This window comes from Colobus angolensis, unplaced genomic scaffold, assembly GCF_000951035.1.
Source record: "Colobus angolensis palliatus isolate OR3802 unplaced genomic scaffold, Cang.pa_1.0 Scaffold8, whole genome shotgun sequence".
Lineage (NCBI taxonomy): Eukaryota > Metazoa > Chordata > Mammalia > Primates > Cercopithecidae > Colobus > Colobus angolensis.
The window spans coordinates 6,711,518-6,718,900 of NW_012121820.1; the positions used below are offsets into that span (position 1 = coordinate 6,711,518).

Below are 7,383 nucleotides of genomic sequence, written 5' to 3' on the forward strand. Positions count from 1 at the left end.
TACATCTGTAAAATAGAAATAATAATAACAGCACGTTCCATCTACTGCCATTTGGAGTACATATAAAGTATTTCCACAGCACAGTGCCTGGGGCATAATAAATATTCAATAAATAATAAGTATTCAATAAAACCTGTGATTCCCAAACAAGTCTTACAACTCTGTGTTTTCTTAAAAACAAAAGAAAATCCCCAAAACTAATTCACTAAAAATAAGCACAAAGGAACTACAGGAAGGCATTTCCAAAATTGGGTTCCTCAAGGTGCCGCGGGGGTCCCAAGGTGTTAGAAAAATTCTCCACTCTAGATCAAACCTCTAGCAATCCCCCCAACCTCTCTGTGCTTCCCCCTCAAAAAAGCCTGATTCTATGTCCTTTTATCACTTCGTCTTTCTTGTAGGTGCCTGAGCAATGCTGAGACATTTTGAGCGTTTTAAACATTTGCTGAGTTTAAGACATTCTTTCTCCCCTCCTACCTCCTCCCGTCCTCTCCACACCCCAGCCATTAACTCCTCCAGGGAGTACGGTCTATTTAGCAAGAGGAGAGCACTGGACAGCTTGGGCCCATCGCAGACCAGAGGTGAATCATCTTCGGGGCTCCATTCTTTTTCACGTCTGGATGGGGCTAAAACTCTGCTGACAACACAGGCACAAGTCACAACTTGTTATACCGTGTGACACCTTCCAAGCAGCGGAGGCTTCCCTCTACTCTAGGAGCCACACAAAAGGCCAGAGGTACACGATTCTCCTCCAGGCTCCTTCCTCTCCACCCCCTTCCCAACCAAGAAGGACACGTAGACCTTTGCTGGAGAGATCAATGTTTCCAGAACACCCTGAAACAAAAGTCCTGATATGTGCAAATAATACACACCCACAAAAGAAAATAACCTCTTTGCGCTGACACCCTGCCTCTCCGAAGAGGACGTTTTCTCCCTACGTGACTTTCCATCAGCACCTGGGTTGGTACCAAACTCAGGACGCGGTGGACACGCTCTCTGACTCTGTATTTCACGAAGCTGCCAATCAATAAAGATTTACAGGTGTGTACTTATGCCTTGCATCTTAAATGCTAGAAAACACAGTGGGAACAAAAATTTGTTTTGGAAACCGTGAATACCTTAACCACAAAATGGCTATAGGAAGAGAATGGGAGGTGAAGAAACTGACCAGAAGGAACATTTTCATTTCATTCCATTTTCAGCTTCTGACTTCCGCATATCCAAACACCAGGTAGGAAACATCTGCCTTGGAGTAAAAGATGGCCTCAGAACCTGCTTTTCCTCCTGAACTGTGAGAGGGAGCCGTGGGGAGGAAACCAGAATTTCAGCCTTCCTATCTCCCTTTACCACAAGGACACCTTCAGGACCCAAGTCAACTGAGATCTTTCAACCATGGGCTCAGAAACCCGCTTTCTGTGTCCACTTCAACCAAACATGTCTAACAGGCAGGAATGCAGAGTTGGCCAAGGTAACAAGAACTAGTGGTTTTCACCCTGTTTTGGTGACCTTCATAGGGCTTATTTATGCACTTCAAGCTCATGACCTAATACACGTTGGTTTGGCTTCTCTTCTCATAATAGCAGCCTGTAAAAAGCTTTTGAGAATTCCCCATGTTTTCTCATTTTGGGTCAAGAAAATAAAATCGATATCTAAGTAACCTTAAAAAAAAATGGCCTGCACAATCTAAAAATTTGGAATGTTTCCACTAGGACTAAGGATATCTCTAAAAGCCTCAAAGATCATCCAAATGAAGTCCAACATTTGCCGTTTCTAAGGTGAGATATTTGGTAACAGAGTATGTGAGAATTAGCTAAGAGGGGCTTTTTGACATAAGTCAAACAATGACATTTAAAACTCACGTTAAAGCAATTACTGTGTGGAATTTTTCTGTGTTTTTCTCATTTCTTAAACAGAAGTGTATATGTTTTCAGCATAGCTTCTTGCTGTAATTTTCTTTCTTGACAAACCCACATCGTACCATGAAACCCAAACTATGCACGCTGCAGAAACAATAATGGTTGAAACAGACCCGGCTGTCTCTGGCATGAGTTTTCTTTATAAAATTAAAATGTCTTTTGGCTAATACACTGTATATTTCAGTTATGAAAGGCCATTCTTGGGAGATGAATAGAAAAGAAAGGGGAACTGACAGATTTAGCTGATGCGAGACAAAAGTAAGTTGCCATATACAGTAGTTAAACCCTCCAGTTCCTCATTCTTTGGGGAAAAATATGTTGATTTTATCATTTTTCCTTTAGTTACATTAGCAGAGAGTTGACAATTCTCCTCTGAATGACTGTGAGTAGACACGTTCATATCTATTACATCTGGGAACACAGACTTTCAAAAAATGTAACTTTACTAGATACTCAAAAAGAAAAAAGAAGAAAGTCCAATGCCATTGAAATTACACACATTTTCACATTACTGACACAACACTATTGATACCAAATGACAAAAGAGTTTCTAACCTCGATTACATACTTTGTTCATTTTTAAAGATGTTTACATTGGCGTTGTGGCACATCTAAGTTCCTGTTTTAAATTTCTGCGTATATCTGAAGGCAGAGGCAGACTTTTCAAAAATGCACGAGCAGGGACAACTGTGTTCTGACTACTCTCATCCAAAGGTGATGACAGCGCTGACGAAGCCCCTGGATCCTGCCAAATTTCATCCCAGAGACGCGTCTCTCAGCCCCCACTGACCTGCAGCCTGCTGGTTCCAGATTCAGGCAACCAATGGCCTCCCTTAATGTTCAAAGAGGCAAAGATAAATCATTCCGGCTACCTGACTCTCGGCACCACCTGTTCCAAATTATTCTTTGCTCTCCAAATGTTTAAAATCTAACCCCGAAACAACACCCACCCATAGCGATCCAGCACCTTCCGGTAAACTTGACTTGGGCTGTGCCTACCGTAATGTTTTAGGGCCTTTCCACTGCCGGTAAATTTATTGACTCTTTTTAGGACCTGAAACGCGTAGCGTTAGTATCGAAGGAATAAATCAAATTAGCCCTTAAATAAACCGTCATTTTCCTTTACAGAACCCAACCGGCTAAGGGTCATGGCTCGCAGAGGTTTTTATCTGTGTTTCTAAATATTTAATACGATTTTGTTTCCCCATTTCAAACGACAGTGGCAAAAAACGTCAGGGCAGATTCAGAAAATAACTGTGTTCTGCACATGTAAAACCATCCAAATTCAGCGTCTTCCTTCAAAGGAAATGATAGCAGAAATGTTTTGAGCCAAAGCTTGTACTGCACATGGATAAAGCATATTTTGCAGAGAAGCAAAAGCCTAGATTTCATTTTCACTCAGTCTGGCGCTGTGGTAGTCATTTGACCTGCGACTCAGTTTCCTTGTTAACAAAGTTGAAATGATGATAATAATACTCAAAGGGTTGCAGCAAGAATCGACTTTAAAAATACACGTGAAGAGCTGACTGCAGGCCTGGCATACCAGTTCTCAATAAACAACAGCTATTTTCATCGTTACTATTAAACAGAAGGATATAATTTGTAAGTCAGAGAAATGACAAAGGAATCCAATAGGATGAAAATGAACAGAAAGAAATATGCACTAAAAATAAGTGTATAAGCCTTTGGCTTCCTTCATGCCTTTTCCTCTAAATACACCTGGCAGGTACCTTGAAACTGATTTTAAATAGCATGCCGTAAAGAACAAGGTCCTGCCCCTCTAATTCATTTACAATGACACAAGAGGGTCTGCAGCCTCAGTCACTGTCACTTCAAGTTTTTGCCACCTGGCGAGGGGGTTTATCCTGCTCTGACTAGAAGAGGGTGTTAGTCAAACACCATTAGGCCAGTTACGTTCTTCAAACAGTGAAAATGAAGCATTGTCTCCAGCGAATTATCTGCTAATTGTTTTCTTACCAGAATCTTCTTTTTGTTTTGGATGTTCAGGACCCTTTGAACTGCCACAAATGATGGGGGGAGAAGTGGGCCATTCAGGAAGCTGTTATGATATTGGGGGATGGAGATCAGGGAAGAGGATTGGGATGAGTGAGGAATTGTGGTGTGTGTGCGTGTGTGTGTTTTCAGTCAACAGGCTGTGTTTTCTTAACTCTGGGATTAATTCTCTGTGAAGAGATTCCTTTTGAGCAGAGTCTACCAACTCCTTTTTCAGAACAGTTAACTAAAAAAACAAAAACAAAAACAACAAAAAACAAAACAAAAACCCCAAAAACCCGGTTCCTTCCACCAACAAAACACAGTCTTAGTCAGAAAGTCCAGTCTTTGGAGGTAACAGACTAACCAACTCCTTCGCCCTCACAAACCTCACAGATAAGGAGAACCGCATCATTAGGCAAATTCTCCCTTTATCAAAAGTCTCTGGGGAAGCAGGTTCTCCTCTCTCCCAAGGAATTTATGTCTGGCCGGGCAGTCTTTCTTTTCATCTTGTGCCCAGGTGGGAAGCAGTTAAGTTTTTTACCCTGCCCCACACATGACACCAATCTTTCTCCCCAAGCCTTTGCACACAAGCACACAGCATATACCTAAGACCTGAAGACACTGCCTAATACTTATAATTTATTCTCCCCCAAGCATCTTTATGTGAAGAAGGCCTGCCCAGCAAAGACAAAACTCTACCCCAGTCACAACTTCCACTCCTCCACACTGAGATCATGTGCATGAATATTTAGGAAAGGCATGTGTCTAAAGAAGGCACCTCCACTCCCTTCATTTTCTCCTGACAGCCACAGGCTCTCTTCTCTCTCTGCCCAGAAAGGCATCTGTCATAAGTGGCTTGGAACCTCACTTATTAACCATTACAGTCTACGATTTTATTATACAAGGAGTTTATTGCTGGCCTAATTAGTTTCAAACTGGGCATTCCAGCTGAGGACACCTAAAAAACATCTGGTGGAAGGAGCGAGAATGAGTCCTCGTTCTGAGCTGGTTAGGGTTGGATTTCTGCATAACTCTGGTCTCTTGCGCCCGACGCAAGTTGTCTTTGGAAAAGTAACTGAAAAAATAAGGAAACGGTTTCTTCTTTGTGGGAAAGGAGTCATCTTGTCACGGAGGATCCAACAACGTCTTAAAGTGGACGTGCTTGGACTGTGTATATTTTTTCACAAATGCCTGGGGTCTCCATAGCTTGCTCACCCTAATTCAGAATGTGCTTAGTTACAACACAGTCTTTTTGCTGAGGGCTTTACCATTCTCCCAACAGCAGCTAGCATTTTATCAATTTATCCATCTGGAACAAGGTTTGCAATCTCTTACATGCAATTTAAAGCAGAAGTAATACCACATATTTGAAACAGCGTGTCTTGGGCGTTTTTGCCAAATGGTAATCCTATAACAAGTCAACAAATCATACCTCTTTATGATGTGTTTAATGCAACACAAAAGACATGAAAAGAAGATTCTAAAACTTACGCGACTAAAACTTTTTTAAAAATCCTAAAGTATTCGGATACACAACTTTTTATTTTATTTCATATTTCCTTTAGTTTTCTGATATTGGGGAACTGATTTATGTGTTGATAAGAGTATTCTTCTACACATGGTCACTACACCAGGTGAGCTATTTTAAGACAGAAAAGAAAACTGCCAATTCCTTTCAGATCAAATAGTGAATAATATTGTGAAGCTAAAGTTACAAGAGAATGGGGACATATAAATTGCTTTAACGTAAAAAAAGTTCAGGCTCTTTTGGACCTAACCACATTGGTCTATTCACAACGGCAAAAGTTAAGAGTTTCCTACGAGGCAAGGAGATTTTTTAATACCAACACGATTTAATGCTTAGTCAAAAGCAAGATTCAAACCACTCTCATTTGTTATTTGTTATATAAATTATAGAAGAACTTACCCAAGCTCTAAATGCAGAGATATGTAAAGGATGAAGGGGCTTAAGGTGATGAAGAAAGAAAAGTGGAAAAAATGAACATTTATCGAGTAAAATTGTGAAAGATTCTTTCACAAACATTATTTTGAAAAAGAGGTTCTCTCTCTCCTCCCTGTTTCTCTTTCTTTGTGTACTCTTTTTTTGTGTGTAAGCAGGATGGTTATACGTGTATGCTAGTTGGTAACAAATGGGTCATAGTCTGGTAAGGTGCTTACTAGTTCTGTATCTATTATGGTCACAGACATTTCACTCAATCAAGAAACGGCTCATGAAATTAATAGATTCGGCTTGAAATACAATTGTCCACTGGTTATAATTTCCTTTGTAAGGGATCTCCCTAACTCAAACATAATTCAGTGCTCAAATTCTTACATGATGTTTGTAAATCATCCCCCTGCCCCTCCACCCTCGCTAACGGCTAGACTCCGATGTTCACCTCTTCCACTGCACCTCGTAATTAAAAGGTACCCCTTACCAGGGGTGATTTATACCTCCACGTTATATTTTAAAAAGTAATTAAAGATCACATAGCATTTCGGGGAAAGGGGAAAGAAAAGAAAAGCGTATCCATAAAAAGACCGATCCAGCATCAGTCTTGCTTTTTAAAAAGAATTCAGAGCGCGGCAGGGTGCACGCTGTCAACTCTCAGTCTCGGCTTCGGGGAAGTAGGAACCTCGCACTGCAAAAGGCGCTTCCAGTTCAACAGCTGAGAAAAGCGCACTGAGGATTTTGCGATAGGGGTGGTACGTTCACCAGTCACGCTTTCCTAGTATTCTTTGAGTTTATAAACTATTTATTTGGCGGGGGGGCGGGGGAGGCAGGAATATATTGAAGGAGCTTGGGCCAGCACGGCCGGCCGTTTAACCTCCAGACTTCATGACTAAAAAACAATTCCGTTTCCCACTTTCTCCCACTACAACGAAACCCTTGCCGCCTTCTAAACACCCTTCGGATGCAAACTTTTCTAAGTTTCAACTCTATCCGCAGCAGGCGTCAGGATTCCCTGCCCCGGTTCAAAGCCCCAGACCTGGACCAGAGAGGGCCGAGCGCAAATGGACTTTTGAAAAGAAATGTATCAATAGCCAGAAGGCAAAGGCTCAGCGGGCCGTTCCAGCCCCATCCCAGGATTCCAGCGGTTGGCTCTGCTTCTTGGTTACCCCATAAACACTACCTGAGGGCTTGAGTTTGTGGAATGGGGGAGCGCCCCTTATCGCGAACCTCCGGGACCATAAATCGAACAAAACGCCAAGGACCCAGCCGCGTCTACACCGCCTGCGCGCCATGCACTTGTCCCGCGCGCGGGAGAGCAAACTTCAGGGTCGTTGCCCCAAAGCGCAAGGGGAAACTGGGGCCCGGAGCCTGGGAGAGCCTTTTCCGAGGGGGGCTCTACTGCTGTCCCCTCTGCCCTTGTGCCTTCGTGGCCGTGGGAGGCCCGTGCGCCCCAGAACGCCCCTACAGCTGCGGAGGCCCGGCTCGGCGAGTGGCGGAAAGAGGCGCAAGGCGAGGGGGTCC

The 7,383-nt window shown here is 42.7% G+C and overlaps 1 long non-coding RNA gene and 1 pseudogene across 1 annotated transcript; both read left to right on the plus strand.

Moving 5' to 3' along the window:
* The first annotated feature begins 717 nt into the window (after positions 1-717).
* LOC105502394 lies at positions 718-2,082 on the plus strand. Its single transcript, XR_001000334.1, has 2 exons — positions 718-1,038; positions 1,200-2,082. It is a non-coding gene; the product is annotated as an uncharacterized LOC105502394 (long non-coding RNA).
* A 4,981-nt stretch (positions 2,083-7,063) lies between these two features.
* LOC105502587 overlaps positions 7,064-7,383 on the plus strand; it is a 140,696-nt pseudogene continuing 140,376 nt past the window's right edge.